This window comes from Hemiscyllium ocellatum, chromosome 18 (genome assembly GCF_020745735.1).
Source record: "Hemiscyllium ocellatum isolate sHemOce1 chromosome 18, sHemOce1.pat.X.cur, whole genome shotgun sequence".
Taxonomy (NCBI): Eukaryota; Metazoa; Chordata; class Chondrichthyes; order Orectolobiformes; family Hemiscylliidae; genus Hemiscyllium; species Hemiscyllium ocellatum.
Window position 1 is genome coordinate 22,565,390 of NC_083418.1, and position 16,335 is coordinate 22,581,724.

At 42.7% G+C, this 16,335-nt stretch overlaps 1 protein-coding gene across 3 annotated transcripts in view; it reads left to right on the forward strand.

Annotated features, from left to right (window-relative positions):
- The first annotated feature begins 698 nt into the window (after positions 1-698).
- atg13 (ATG13 autophagy related 13 homolog (S. cerevisiae)) overlaps positions 699-16,335 on the forward strand; it is an 87,248-nt gene continuing 71,611 nt past the window's right edge. For all 3 annotated transcript variants that reach the window (XM_060838420.1, XM_060838418.1, XM_060838419.1), the window contains exon 1: positions 699-911. The gene's annotated coding sequence lies outside the window, so the exon portion shown is untranslated. The remainder of the gene's footprint in view (positions 912-16,335) is intronic.

Below are 16,335 nucleotides of genomic sequence, written 5' to 3' on the forward strand. Positions count from 1 at the left end.
GCAGTAATGACTTCAGCTGAAGGCCAAATACAGTAGTCTGTTGTCATTTACTGTGCAGTCACGACTAGTGTGTCAAGCAAGATAGCAAAAAGGCATTGATATTTTTGAGACTGTAAATAAAATACTAGATACTGGAAATCTGAAAACTCCAAGTACTGTTGAGTGTGTCCAGCGTTGTCTCTTTACGTTTGTAGAATATCCTGATGGGGACAAAGGAAGAAGGGGGAATGGAGCACAGAATAAAAAGAAAGGTGATCAGGATCCATCTCATGAAGTATAAAAATATGCAATTAAAAATAATCAGCCTTGAAATTCTTCTAAGTTATACAGAACATCGATTTATGCTTCCAAAACAGAGTTGAAATTTGTGCCTTGCTCTCAATAACGACTTTGAGAATTGCTGTCCAGCTGGGAACTGGATCATTTGCTCCCCTGTGCCTCCTGGGAAATGTAGTCCCCTCCGGGCGCAAGATATACTGGGAGTTGTAGGCCAGAGGCGCCACATCAGACGACTTGCAGATTAACAGCTGCACATTCAACACAGCGGGGTGGGATGAAATGATACATTCCTTCTGTTACCATGAAAAGAAGGGGCGTCACTGTGTTTTATTTATCCAACTCTACTTATTAATGCACGGTATACTTCCAGCCGATGATCGCAGATGGAGTGGATAGTGATGGCGAATGTGTGTGTTAGGGTTGAGGGGCGATGTTTACGAAGCGTGGCGGAGGTAAACAGAGGCTGCGAGGCCTTGGGCCGCTGGCGCCGCGTTTGTTGTTGCCATCGCTGGGGGGGTGGGGAGATCGGCGATCAAGGACGGCTTCCTCCCAACCCCCCCAACCGGCAGGGGAGCCAGGACGCTGCTCTGTTGGACTCCGAGGGATCGGAGAAGTCTGCTGGAATGTGAGGGGTGAGTGGCCGCTGGGGCTTGGGCCTGAGTCCGGCGGGAGGAGGGACCATCCACCAATACCGTCTTCACCTTCTGAAAATGTGCTTGTTTTCTTATGTGTGTGTATGATTTTTATGGCACCGTGCAGCTTTCACGTCTATTTTCACTTTGTGCGGCTAAAATGTAAGTTGTTGTTGTTGACTGATTTTGGGCACTGGCACAGAAACTGCGGGCCGAATGGCCTCCTCTCCCTGCTGAGGTGTTGAGCAGCTGAAAATGTGTTGCTGGTCAAAGCACAGCAGGTTAGGCAGCATCTCAGGAATAGGGAATTCGACGTTTCGAGCATAAGCCCTTCATCAGGAAGCCAACTGCAATTTTAGCGTGAACGTTTCGGATCGGGCGGCTCTTCCTCAGAACCGATTTCTCTCCACAGAAGCTGCTGACCTGCTGAGCTTTTCCAGCAATTTTCGCTTCTGTTTCTGGTTTACAGCATCCTCACTTCTTTCGGTTTCTATTCGGTGCAATTTTAGCACCGAGGGTAGTGAAGGACTGCGACGTTCAAAAGTTTTCCAAGAAAGTAAACGCGCCGTTGATTTCTTAACCAAGATTGGAAACTGCACTCTGCAGTGTCCTTAGGTAAACACAGTGGAGTTTGTTGATGCCAACGTACAGCTTTCCAGTGAATTTCAGGCTGGTTTGTGAGGCTGCTTTTAGTTTGTATTTTCTGATACTACCGAACGCCAATTGCAAACTGTGACCCAAAAGTCTCAAGTTACTTAGGAGCAGGAATAGGCAATTCAATTAGATCGTGGCTGACCATTATTCCAAAGTCCCTTTTCTGCGCTAATTCCATTTCCATTTCTGTCTAGAAGTTAAGCGACTTCTGTCTTGAACATACTCAATGATTAAGTTAGCCCTCTGGCAAAGCTCCCCTACTTGTTTTCCCACTGTGCAGACTTCTAATGTCCGTATGCGGCAACAGTTTATGGAAACAAATGCATCAACACGCTTTTTGGTGTTTGCAGGTTCCCCCACCCCAAAAAAAAGCAGGGATAACAAATTCCAACGATTCCCCACCCTCTGGATGAAAATGATTTCTCCTCAGTCTTGAATGATCTGCACTTAGTCTGGAATTGTGACACTTGGTTCTAGATTCACCAACGAGGGGAAATTCCTATCTATAATCACCCTGAAATGCACTGTAAGAACTTTGTAAGTTTCAGTGGGATAACCATTCATTCTTTGAAACTCTAGAGAATACAGGCCCAGTCTCTTCAATCTCTCCTCATGATAAAATTTGGCTATTGCAGGGGTTTGTTGGTGAACCTACATTGCACTCACTCTATGGCAAGTATATCCTGCCTTAGTTATAAGGTGTTTATTTTCTTCTGTACTCAAATCCCCTTGTGATGACCATGCGTCTGCATTATTGTTGGACTGCATGCTAGTATTTGGTGTCTCATGAATAAGGACACCCTGGTCCCTTTGACAATAACATTTCCCATCCTCTTACTTTAAAATCTTTGTATTTTTTTCTACCTCCATGTTTATCTACATTATATTCCATCTGCCATATTCGTATCTATTCACTTAACCTGCACAAATCCACTTGAAGCCTCCTTGCAACGTCCTTTCAATTTACATTCTAATCTAGTTTTGTGACTTCAACCATTTTGGAAATGTGACAAGGTATCCCCCCATCCAAATCATGAAACAAATTGTTCACAAGTTGTGACCTTAATATATTTGCATTACTCCACAGCATGCCATCCTGAGACTGAGTTGTCTACTTTCTGCCTGTTCATCGATTTTAAATTGTACCAATCTATTAACTCCAATCCCTCTCAGTTTAATTTTTTTTAACTAACGTTCTATTGAAGATGTATCAAGTCTTCCAAAAGTCCGAACACAGCACATCCACTGGTTCTTCTTTATCTATGCTACAAGGAAAATTCTCAAAAAACTCCATGTTTGTCAACTTGATTTTTCCTTTCATTAAATCCTTGTTAACTCTACCTGAGTTTTTAAAATGTCCAGTTATTGCATCCTTTACAATAGCTTTTAATGTCTCCCTAAATACTGATGTCAAACAGATCTACAGTTGTCCTTTCTCCCGCTCCCTTTTAAATGATGAGTTAACATTTGCTACCTTTCAGTCTGCAGGAATGCTTTCAGTATCCATATCATTTTGGAATGATAAACATAAAAGCATGCCTCTCTATAGTCATCATCTTTGACAGTCTGGAATGTAACTCATATGGTCTAATGGATTTATCAGTCTCCAAGGTCTGTGTGTGGCAGCAGTATATGGAAGCGAATGCATCAGCATGCCGTTTGGTGAGTGCAGAATTTCCCAACAGCTGCACAGCTTAAAGGGACTGTTGCCTTCTGGTTAGTGAATTCCAATGATTTCCCACCCTCTGAATGAAAATAATTGTTGGCAGACGTTTTAGATATTTTTAAGATAAATTACTGATAAGCAAGCAGTCAAAAGGTTATCGGAGGTGGATGAGAATGTGGAGAAATCAAAACAGGCATGATCTTACTCAATGGTAGCAGAGGCTCCTAATTCTCATGTTCATATTTAGTTTCATCAGTATTTTTCAATTCATCATTGTAAACTTTTCTTTCACCTGTAATGGGCCCACATTTGTCCTGGCTAATTTGTCTTTCTGTACCCAAACAAGTTTTACAATTGCCTTTGTATTTCTTTCTTGATTAGTTTCCTGGTAAAATACAAATGGAAGCTACTGTAAAATGAAAGTCTCATATGATCCAAAAGGTAACCTTATGAGTCACAACTTGGATGTGGAGTACCACAGAGAACAATTAAGTTTATTCCTGCTGAGTTTATTGCTTATACTTGCCTGTTGTATCATCTTGAGTTGGATAATCAGACAAACAAGTGCTGACAAACAATATTTCAGGAGAAATTGAGGACTGCAGATGCTGGAGATCAAAGCTGAAAAATGTGTTGCTGGAAAAGCGCAGCAGGTCAGGCAGCATCAAAGGAGCAGGAGAATCGACGTTTTGGGCATAAGTCCTTCTTCAGGAATGAGGAGGGTGTGCCAAGCAGGCTAAGATAAAAGGTAGGGAGGAGGGGCGTTGGGAATGTGTTGGGTGGAAGGAAGTTAAGGTGAGGGTGATAGGCCGGAGAGGGGGTGGGGGCGGAGAGGTCGGGAAGAAGATTGCAGGTCAAGAAGGCGGTGCTGAGTCCGAGGGTTGGGACTGAGATAAGTTGGGGGGAGGGGAAATGAGAAAGCTGGAGAAATCTGCCTAATTAAGTATTACTTAGACAAAACGTTAAATCTGTAAGTTAGAACTACACTACTTAACTTATCATTAAAGGGTTGAGTTCATATATCATTTCAAGTTTTTTTTAATTCAAGGTCCTTTTCAGTAACTGATATACCATTCAGTTGAAAGAACTACACAATTTGTCCTACTTCCTTGCTATTTCACAAAAGCTGTGCTAATTTTAATTGCGAGTATTTAATTCCTTTTTTGAAAATTGCAATTGAACTTGTTTTCAGGATATGCATTCCAGAATATAACTCACTAATTTTCTTTGTGTGGTGAAATGTTGGAAAGAAATGGGAGTTCTGCACAGAAAGGTGAAATCTTTCACTGAGAGGAAGGATAATAAACAATAATGGGTGTGCAAAAGACAAAGACAAAAATGTTGAAGGGAACGCAGGAATTTTAAAAAGGACAGCGTTATTAGTGAATTGTATGACAATCTAAATAAAGGTAGTCCTTGATTTATAGAGGCAAACAATTGGCAAAACCTTTTTTTAATTCATTCATGGAATGTGGGTGTTGCCAGCTAGTCAGCATTTATTGCCTTCCCTAGTTACCCTTGAAAAGTGGCGGTGAGCTGTGTTTTTGAACCAATGCAGTCCACCTGCTGTGGGTTGATCCACAATGCCTTGAGGGAAATCCAGGATTTTGACCCCAGTGACAGTGAAGGGACGGTGATATCATTCCGACTCAGGTTGGTAAATGGCTTGAAGGGGAACTTGCAGGTGGCGGTGTTCCCATTTAGCTGCTGACCTTGTCCTTCTCAATGGAAGTGATCATGGGTTTGGAAGGTTCTGTCTGAGGATGTTTAGGGAACTCCTGCAGTACATCTGCATTGGTGGTGGAGGGAGTGGATGTTTGTGGATGTGGTACCTGTCATGTGGGCTGCTTTGTCCTGAATGGTGTCAAGCTACTTGAATATTGTTGGAGCTGCACCCATCCAGGCAAGTAGGGAGTGTTCATCACATCCTGAACTTGTGCCTTGTAGATGATGGCCAGGCTTTGGGGAGTCAGGAGGTGACTAGTTTTCCGAGCATCCGACCTACTCTTGTCGCCATTATTTTTAATGTGATTTTGTCGAGTTGAGTTTCTAATCAATGATAACCCCCAGGCTGTTGATAATGGGGGACTCAGTGATGGTAACATTATTGAATGTCAAGGGATGGTGATTAGATTGTCTCTTATTGGTGATGGTCATTGCCTGGCATTTGTGTGACCAAATGTTACTTGCTACTTGTCAGCCCAAGCCTGGATATTGTCTAGATCTTGTTGCATTTGAACTATGGACTACTTCAGTATCTGAGGTGCTGAATATTGTGCAATCATCAGCAAACCTCATGATAGTAGAGATAAAGAATCCTTTGAAATTTAAAAGCTTGGAGCATAGACAAAGTAACAACCATCATGGTAAAAGTCCTTTGAGAATTGGAAGTCATAACAAAAATTTGGGATCCAACTTTACCATAGGAATCCTTGGCACAACATCATGAGCCAAAGGGCCTGTTCTGTGCCGTACATTTCTATGTTCTATGGTACATTTGAAGTAACTTGAGGCATTCATTATTCAGTGTTATGACAATAGACAATAGGTGCAGGAGTAGACCATTCAGCCCTTCGAGCCTGCACCATCATTCAATATGATCATGGCTGATCATTCCTAATCAGTATCCGCTTCCTGCCTTATCTCCATAACCCTTGATTCCACTATCCTTGAGAGCTCTATCCAACTCTTTCTTAAATGAATCCAGAGACTGGGCCTCCACTGCCCTCTGGGGCAGAGCATTCCATACAGCCACCACTCTCTGGGTGAAGAAGTTTCTCCTCATCTCTGTCCTAAATGGTCTACCCCGTATTTTTAAGCTGTGTCCTCAGGTTCGGCACTCACCCATCAGCGGAAACCTGTTTCCTGCTGCCAGATTGTCCAATCCTTTCATAATCTTATATGTCTCAATCATATCCCCTCTCAGTCTTCTAAACTCAAGGGTATACAAGCCCAGCCGCTTCAGTCTTTCAGTGTAAGGTAATCCCTCCATTCCAGGAATTGACCTCGTGAACCTACGCTGCACTCCCTCAATAGCCAGAATGTCTTTCCTCAAATTTGGCAAAGAAACCTAAAGTGCAATAATAGTTTAGAACTACATGTTGTGTTTTGAAAATTGTAATAGAAATAATTACACATTTGAAAGTGGATATTGGTGAAAGCAAGTCTGAAGCTCTAGTAACGTGAGGAAATATTTAAGCTAAGAACAATCTTCAAAGACATGTACAAGTAAACAAGAACATATGCTTTAGAGACTATGAAGAAGTATTACATTGGTATAAATAATTGAAGTTAAAAGACACAAAGAGAAATTGCTGGAGAAGCTCAGCAAATCTAGCATCAGAATTAATATATCGGGTCCAGTGACCCTTTCTCAGAACCGTAGTTTTTGTTTCCCATTTACAGCATCCACAGTTCTTTCAGTTTTTATTACATTTAAAGACATGTTGCTGAAATATGACCTTAACAAAAACAATGTGCTATTTATCCAGAGCCTGTAAAATGGAACCAAATAATGGAAATCAAGAGAGAAAAGAGACAATCATATATATTTCAAGTGGAGAAGAATATGGAAAGGCTGCATACTGCTTCCAGAATTATTCAATCTGTAAGCAAAATAGCTTTTCAGAGAATGCAGTATATCTCAGGGGAAAAACATTGTCCGCAAGAACAGAACAAATGCCTACCTGATATGCTGACAACACAACACTGCTGCAAAATCAGAAGGGGACTGACATAATAGCAAAGATCAAGTAAAATCTCAAAGTTTCAAATCTGAATTGAGTATGAATGCTGAAAAGATAAAACAATAGTATTTGGAAGAAAGATTTGAAATAAAACTGAAAGCTTTAAAATAAAATAAAGCTTGAAGAAGATAATAAAGCTTGAAGAAGAATCACAACTGATAATGGCTGATTAGATACTGAAGTTAGAAAGAAAAGGCAACCCAAAGCAATTTTGCGAAGGTAAAAGATATATTAACAGCAAGAAAACTCAATCTTGCAATGAAGGGAGTAAAACCTCAAAACAAAAACTACCTTCTATTCACTTCCCTGTGTGCCTCAGAAATCTGGAAAATAAATGAAGGACTGTAGAAGAAAATAGAGGCCTTTGAAATATGTATGTTTGGACATATGCTACAAATTTTATACGTATATTGTGGTTCTGTTCGCTGAGCTGGGAGTTTTTGTTGCAGACATTTCGTCCCATCTAGGTGACATCCTCAGTGCTTGGGAGGCTCCTGTGAAGCGCTTCTGTGCTGATTTCTCCGGCATTTATAGTGGTTTGAATCTGCCGCTTCCAGTTGTCAGTTGCTGTCCGCTGCAGTGGCCGGTATATAGGGTCTAGACAGACACATCGGCCACTGCAGCAGACAGCAACTGACAACCGGAAGCGGCAGATTCAAACCACTATAAATGCTGGAGGAATCAGCACAGAAGCGCTTTACAGGAGGGTCCCAAACACTGAGGATGTCACCTAGACAGGGGATGAAACGTCTGCAACAAAAACTCCCAGCTCGGCGAACAGAACCACAACAACGAGCACCCGAGCTACAAATCTTCTCACAAACTTTATACGTAAATCATAAGATAATTGACAAAGTACATAATGTTGCATGAGCAGAAAGAGAATTCCTGAAAAATGACATCCAGAGGAAAATGTCAGTATTTCAGTCATTTCATCAAGGCTGAAAAGCTACAGTAATCTCTGCTGGAGTGGAGGGCAGTAGAAAGAGGCATTGTTGGAAGGTGGATGTTATAATGGAGCTACAGTAGCTGTATGAGAATGTTGCAAGATAAGTAGGCATGACAGCAGATCTCCAGGCAAGAATAGTTACAATCCAAGGTGATACCAACATACTCAAGAATAAATTTGGAAAGGAAAAAGGATATATGCGTGGCAAGAAAAAAGTTGTAGGATTGCAAGAAGATATTGTGGGAGTGACCTTATTTAAAAGAACTTGAGCAGGGACAATGTGCTATAAATCAATGGCATTGCTCATTAAAACAACTAATGGAATCAAAAGTAGAAATATTAAAATCCATTAGATGGGGAGGAATTGAAATAAGTTTAGGATTTATTTATAAAGATAATTTGTTTGAGTTTGAAGTCTAATTTAGCAAATGCATTAGTGTACACTTCCTCTTGTCCTGTTGGTTTCCTCTCTCTTCATTCATGAGATATGAATGTCACTGGTAGAAGCATTTATCACCAGTCCTTGATAGCCTGAAGCTGAGTTTGTTGTTAGGCCAGTTCAGAGGGCAGTTAAGAGTCAAGCACGTTGTTATAAGTCTGGAGGCCAAACCAGGAAAGGATGGCCGAATTCCTTCCTTAAAAATTATTAGTGAGCCAGATGGGTTTTTAAAATAATTGACTGGTTGTATGGTTGCCAAAACCACCATCTCTGGCCCAAAAAGAAAAGCTGATTTGCAACATTTTAGGCAAAGCATCACAATAACTCCCCACACAGTGCAGGTATAAAAAGCCCTGGTTTGTTAATTGTCTGTTGCAAAGTAAAATATTAAAGGCAGCAGACACTTCATTGCTGACTCTTCTCATGCCTCAATGTATTTAGTCCTCCAGTGACATTGAATTCAAATACTTTTCTTATCACATAATGTGATTGAAACAGTTGAAAGAGTAAGAAAATTGCAGTAGTTGTTAGAGCTTTGGATTAAATAGATGTGATTTCAAAATCAGCTTTCAAAGTGAGACTTGAGTCTTTCAAGGTCAGCAGAATACTTCTAATCAGAATTTTTAAGTTATAATTTTGATGTTAGACAGATGAAACTAACATTTACAGTACTGTTTTAATTTTCTTTCATGGGATTTCAATGTTGTTGGTCATCCCTAATTGCGCCTTGAATTGAGTGACTTAATTGCCCCCGAACAAGGTCTGTTTAAAAGCATTACTGTGGCTGTGGGGTCATATGTCGGTTAGAGTGAACACTGATGTTAGATGTGTTGCTAAGGGACATTAGAGAACCAGATGTATTTTAACAACAATAGATTAAAGCTCATGGTAACCATGACTGAGATTTATTTGAACATCATAACATTTGGAATTACAAACAATACAATGTGGATTCTGAAATAATAACAACAAAGAAAGGAATGAAACAAGACGACCACTTGACATCAGCCTAGACATTGGAAGTGACAATGACAAACATTGCCCAGCCATTCCTCCTCTTCAACATCTGTGGGCTCGTGCCAAAATTGGAGAGGTATCTCACAGACTGTCAAGCAACAGCCTGAGATTGTCACAGACAAAGGACTATACTTGGCACACCAAGTCCCAGACACAGTCATCACAATCCCTGGGTATTTTCTGTCCACCGAGCAGAGCAAATTCTCTGGAGGTGGGACACAGTGGAAGGAGTTGCCCTGGATATCTTCAATCTGATTCTGGTTCCATGAAATCAGGCCAAACATAGGCAAGGAAAACTTCTACTGCATACTGTTTTCGAGCAGTCGATATATCAAAACACTACTTGGAGAAAGCACTGAGAGTGACGATAGCTCAGAATGTACTCTGTGTGAGGGGCCTTCAAGGCCTGTATCAGCAGTGTCTCATTAGTACCACCACTGAGTGAACTGATCTGGCCAACTCAGAGGATATAGCTGCGAGACTGTATTTGTGGTAAATGGGAAGAAACTAACAGGACAGAGAATTGTACTTGACCATTAGTGAGTTTTGAGAAGATTTGCAGCTCAGGTTGAGGTTCTGGATGTAGGTTTGCTCACTGGGCTGGAAGGCTCATTTTCAGACATTTCGACTAGGTCACATCATCAGTGAGCATCCGGATGAAGGGGTGGGGAGGGAGATATATCCCTGGTGGTATGGCCTGCTTTCCATTTATGTATTTAGGTTTCCTTGGGTTGGTGATGTCATTTCTTGTTCTTTTTCTTGGGGGATGGTAAATGGGATCCAAGTCAATGTGTTTGTTTGATAGAGTTCCAGTTGGAATGTCACGCTTCTAGGAATTCTTGTGTGTGTCTCTGTTTGGCTTGACCTAGGATGGATGCTTTGTCCCAGTCGGATTAGTGTCCTTCTTTGTCTGTATGTAAGGATACTAGTGAGAGAGGATCATGTCGTTTTTGTGGCCAGTTGATGTATCCTGGTGGCTAGTTTTTGCCTGTTCTCCAATGTTGTTACAGTTCTTGCAAAGTAATTTATTAATGACAATAGTTTTGCTTGTTGTCTGTATAGGATTTTCAAGTTCATTAGCTGCTGTTTTAGTGTGCTGGTGGGTTTATGGACTGCCATGATGCCAAGAGGTCTGAGTAGTCTGGCAGTCATTTTTGAGATGTCTTTGATGTAGGGGAGTGTGGCTCGGGTTTCTGGACCTTTTTTTTAACTGCGTGTTTGGGTTTGTTGCTGAGAAATCGGCATTGTGTACCCATTCTTTTTCAGTCCACTGTATAGGTGATTTTTCCTCTGCTCTTTGTAGTTCCTCCTGTGTTACAGTGTGTGGTGGGTCGTTGAAATAATATTCTCATGCATCTTCGTTTGTGGATGTTGGGATAATTGCTTCTGTGGTTCAGTATTTGGTCCATATATGTTGTTTTCCTATAGACTCTCCCCATTGGCTGTTTGCTCGACTACATCATCTAAGAATGGTAGTTTTGTTGTTTTTCCTCCTCTAATTAATTTTATACCAGTGAGGGTATTATTGATGGTCTTGAAGATTTCCTCTCATTTATTTTGTTCAGTGATGACAAAGGTGTCATTGACATAATGGACCCAAAGTTTGGGTTGATGGTTGGCAGAGCTGTTTGTTCGAGTTTGTTCTTACATACAGATGAGGAAGGACACCACTTCAACAAGGAAAGGCCAAACTGAGACACACGTGAGAATTCCTAGAAGCATGGCATTCCAACCAGAACTCTATCAGCAAATGCATTAACCTTGATCCCATTTACCACCCACTGAGAAAAAGAACGGGAAATTATGTCTCCACAGGAAATGATGTCACCATCACCAATCCAAGGAAACCTAAACACAAATAGGAAGTGGGCCATACCAACAGTACTTCATCCGGAGGTTCACTGATGATGTTATCTGATATGGTGACAAAACGTCTGAAAATGAACCTTCCACTTCAGCGTGCAAACCTACATCCAGTACTTGACCCAGTCTTCACCAATCTCCATGTTGCCGATGCAACTGGAGAAATATTGGTGACAGCGACCACCATAGAATTATTGTGGAGGCAAGGTTCCGTCTTCACATTGAGGATATTTTGAACCACCTTTTTGTGATGAAACCACCATAAATGAGACAGAATTTGATCAGATCGTGTAAGTCAACTGGACATCCATGAGGCTGAATCTGCATTGATGGGATTGCTTCCATTGATAAGTAACACACCAGATGGTCTCCTTCTTAAGAGACCGCAATTTCCCTTCCCACATGGTTAAAGATGCCCTCCAATGCATCTCGTCCACATCCCGCATCTCCGCCCTCAGACCCCTCAATCACTGAAGGCTATTGGGAGCAACAGAATTGTATTGAATCACAATGTATAACCTCATGACTCTTCATATCCCTTCTCTGCCATTAATATCAACCTTGGTTCAGTGGAGAGTGCAGGAACACCTGCCAAGATCACCAGACAGGCCTAAAAATGAGGTGGCAACCTGTTGAGCATATCACACAGGAGTACTTACTTATCAGTGGAGGTAAAAACAATGACTGCAGATGCTGGAAACCAGATTCTGGATTAATGGTGCTGGAAAAGCATAGCAGTTCAGGCAGCATCCGAGGAGCAGGAAAACCAACTTTTCGTGCAAAAGCCCTTCATCAGTAATACAGGCAGAGTGCCTAAAGGGTGGAGAGATAAATGAGAGGAGGATGGGGATGGGGAGAAAGTAGCATAGAGTACAGTAGGTGAGTGGGGGTGGGGATGAAGGCAATAGGTCAGGGAGGAGGGTGGGGGAAAGTAACATAGAGTACAGTGGGTGGATGGGGGTGGAATGAAGGTGATAGGTCAGAGAGGAGGGTAGGGTGGATAGGTGGAAAAGAGGATAGGCAGGTAGGACAAGTCATGGGGACAGTGCTGAGCTGGAAGTTTAGAACTGGGGTGAGGTGGGGGAAGGGAAAATGAGGAAACTGGTGAAGTCCACATTGATGCCCTGGGGCTGAAGTGTTCCGAGGCGCAAGATGAGGTGTTCTTCCTCCAGGAGTCTGGTGGTGAGGGAGCGGCGGTGAAGGAGGCCCAGGACCTCCATGTCCTCGGCAGAGTCGGAGGGGGAGTTAAAATGTTGGACCACACGGCGGTGTGGTTGATTGGTGCGGGTGTCCCAGAGATGTTCACGGACGGAACAGTCTTTGCGGAAGGCGGAAAGGAGTGGGGAGGGAAATATATCCCTGGTGGTGGGGTCAATTTGGAGGTGGCGGAAATGTCGGCAGATGATTTGGTTTATGCGAAGGTTAGTAGGGTGGAAGGTGAGCACCAGGGGTTTCTGTCCTTGTTACGGTTGGAGGGGTGGGGTCTGAGGGCGGAGATATGGGATGTGGATGAGATGCATTGGAGGGCATCTTTAACCATGTGGGAAGGGAAATTGCGGTCTCTTAAGAAGGAGACCATCTGGTGTGTTACTTATCAATGGAAGCAATGCGTAATAGACAGGCCAAGGAATTCCACAACCAACTGACTAGATCTAAACTCTGCAGTCCTGCTACATCCTGTTGTGAATGGTAGAGGATAATAATTCAACTCCCTCGATGTACCGGCTACACAAATATCCCCATCTTCAATGTTGGAGGAGCACACCACATCAATGCAAAACACAAGGTTTAAGCATTTGTCTCCATCTTCAGCCAGAAGTGCTCAGTGAATGGATTATCCATCTTAGCCTCTTTCAGAGGTCCCCAGCATCACAGATGCAAGTCTTCAACCAATTTAATTTATTTCTCGTGATATCAAGAAATGGTCGAAGTCATTAGATGCTCCACCAGCTGTAGGCCTTGACAGCATTTTGGTAATAGTATTGAATGTTTGTACACCAGAACTAGCTGCAGTCCTAGCCAAAGTGTTCCATTTCAGCTACAATGCTTACATGTACCCAACAATGTGGAAAAACTCTCTGGTTTGGTAGAATAATTTTATTTGGCGGATTCGATTTATTAATCTATCTTTGAACCATTAGCAAAGGGATGACATGTCATTAGTGCTGGCAAGTAACCTAGTTGCTGATGTGCAGTTTGATGGCTGCCAGTGCCACTCAGCTCCGAGCATCATCACCGCTTTAGTGCAAACATGGGCAAAAGAGTATCATCAATAGTCACAGGTGAGGTGCCAGAAGACTGGAGGCTGCCTAAAGTGGTGCCACTGTTTAAGAAAGGTGGTAAGGACAAGTCAGGGAACTATAGACCAGTGAGCCTGACGTCAGTGTTGGGCAAGTTGTTGGAGGGAATCCTGAGGGACAGGATGTACGTGTATTTGGAAAGGCAAGGACTGATTAGGAACAGTCAACATGGCTTTGTGCAATGGAAATCATACCTCACAAACTTGCTTGAGGTTTTCGAAGAAGTAACAAAGAGGATTGATGAGGGCAGAGCAGTAGATGTGATCTATATGTGATCCGAAGCTGTATGATGTGGGAGCTGGCTGATCCCATTGTCAGTGGCAGTGACCACATCAGCAGCAAGTGTTGGTTGCTGGAAGAACTCCGGCTCAGAGTTTATGATCTGGAATCTGAGCTTCAAACACTGTGGCACATCCAGGAGGGGGAAGAGTTACCTGGACGCTTTGTTTCAGGAGGCAGTCACACCTGGGAGATTAAGTAATTCGCATTCAGTTAGTGATCAGGGACATCAGAGTGTGACTGTAAGCGAGGCAGATAGAGGGAACCTGAGTTCAGGAGTGCAGGAGCCTCAGCCCTTGACCTTGTCCAACAGGTATGAGATTCTTGCTCCCTGGAAGGATGAGGAAAAAGGCTCTGGACAGGATGAGCCAGCTGACCACGACACCATGATGCAGAAGGCCATTCAAGGGGGGGGAGCAAAAAGACAAGTAGTTGTTGTAGGGGATTCTATAATTAGGGGGACAGATAGTATCTTTTGCAAGCCGGATCGGGAGTCTCGCATGGTGTGTTGCCTGCCCGGTGCCAGGGTGCGAAACATCTCGGACCGCTTGAAAGGATATTGGAGCGGGAGGGGGAGGATCGAGTTGTTGTGGTCCACATTGGGACTAACAACATAGGCAAAGCTAGGGTGGAGGACCTGTTTAGGGATTATCAAGCACTAGGAAGGAAATTGAAGTACAGGTCCTCAAGGGTCATAATCTCCGGATTACTGCCCAAGCCACGTGTCAATTGGCATAGAGATAAGAAAATTAGGGAAGTAAACACATAGCTAAGTGATTGGTGTGGGAAAGAGGGATTCAATTTTATGGGGCATGGGCATCAGTTTTGGAACCGGGGAGGTCTGTACCATTGGGACGGTCTCCACCTGAACCGATCAGGTACCAATGTTCTAGCGAAGAGGATAAATAGGGTGATCAGTAGGACTTTAAACTTCTGAGTTGGGGGGAAGGGAAGGTGAAAGCAACAGGGAGTATGGAGTTAAATGGAAAGTTAAGCAGGAGGATAGCATGTATGCAGATGGTTTTAACCATGAGGCAGATTAGGAATGCAATAAAAAGGAAGGATAACTCAGGACATCTTATGTCTTCCAATATCTCTAATGATAAGAAAGTTAGCATTAAGGCATTTTGCCTGAATGCTCGTAGCATTCGTAACAAAGTAGATGAACTGACAGCACAGATCATCTGTGAATGATTATGATGTGGTAGGCATCACAGGGGGTTCAGGACTGGCGGTTAAACATCCAAGGATTTTCAACTTATCAAAAAGACAGGGAGGTGGGCAGAGGGGGCGGGGTTGCTTTGTTAGTTAAGAAAATTAAATCTATGGCACTGAATGACATAGTGTCGGATAATGTGGAGTCTGTGTGGGTGGAATTGAGGAACCACAAAGGCAAAAAAACCATAATGGGAGTTATGTACAGACCTCCTAACAGTGGTCAGGACCAGGGGCGCAACATGTATCGGGAAGTAGAGAAGGCATGTCAGAAAGGCAAGGTCACGGAGATCATGGGGGACTTCAATATGCAGGTGGACTACGGGTAAATAATGTTGCCAGAGGATCCAAAGAAAGGGAATTCTTGAAATGCTTACAGGATGATTTTGAACCAGCTTGTCATGGAGCCCACAAGGGAGCAGGCTATTCTGGATCTAGTGCTATGTAATGAACCAGACTTTATAAAAAATCTTAAAGTAAGGGATCACTTAGGAAGCAGCGATCATAATATGGTAGAGTTCAGTCTGCAGTTTGAAAGAGAGAACGCAAAATCTGATGCAATGGTGTTACAGTTAAACAAAGGTAATTATGAGGGCATGAGAGAGGAACTGATGAAAATCGACTGGAAACAGAGCCTAGCGGGGAAGACAGTAGAGCAAAAATGGCAGGAGCTTGTGGGTATAATTGAGGACACTGTACAGAGGTTCATCCCCAAGAAAAGAAAGGTTATCCGGGAAGGGATTAGATAGCCATGACTGACAAAGGAAGTCAGGAAACGTATTAAAGAAAAAGAGAGATCCTATAAAGTGGCCAAGAGCACTGGTAAATCAGAAGATTGGGAAGGCTACAAAGACAAACATAGGATAACAGAGGAAGGAGAGGATCAAATATGAAAGTAGACTAGCCAGTAATATTAGAAATGATAGTAAAAGTTTCTTTCAATTCATAAGAAACAAATGACAGGCAAAAGTAGACATTGGGCCACTTCAAACTGATGCTGGAAGACTAGTGATGGGAGATAAGGAAATAGCTGGAGAACTTAATAAGTACTTTGCGTCAGTCTTCACAGTGGAAGACATGAGTAATATCCCAACAATTAAAGGGAGTCAGGGGCTGAGTTGAGTATGGTTGCCATTACAAAAGAGATAGTGCTAGAAAAGCTAAAAGGTCCTAAAATTGACAAATCTCCTGACCCTGATGGGCTACATCCTAGAGTTCTGAGGGAGGTGGCTGAGGAAATAGCAGAGGCGTTGTTTGAGATCTTTCAAAAGTCACTGGAGTCAGGGAAAATCCCGG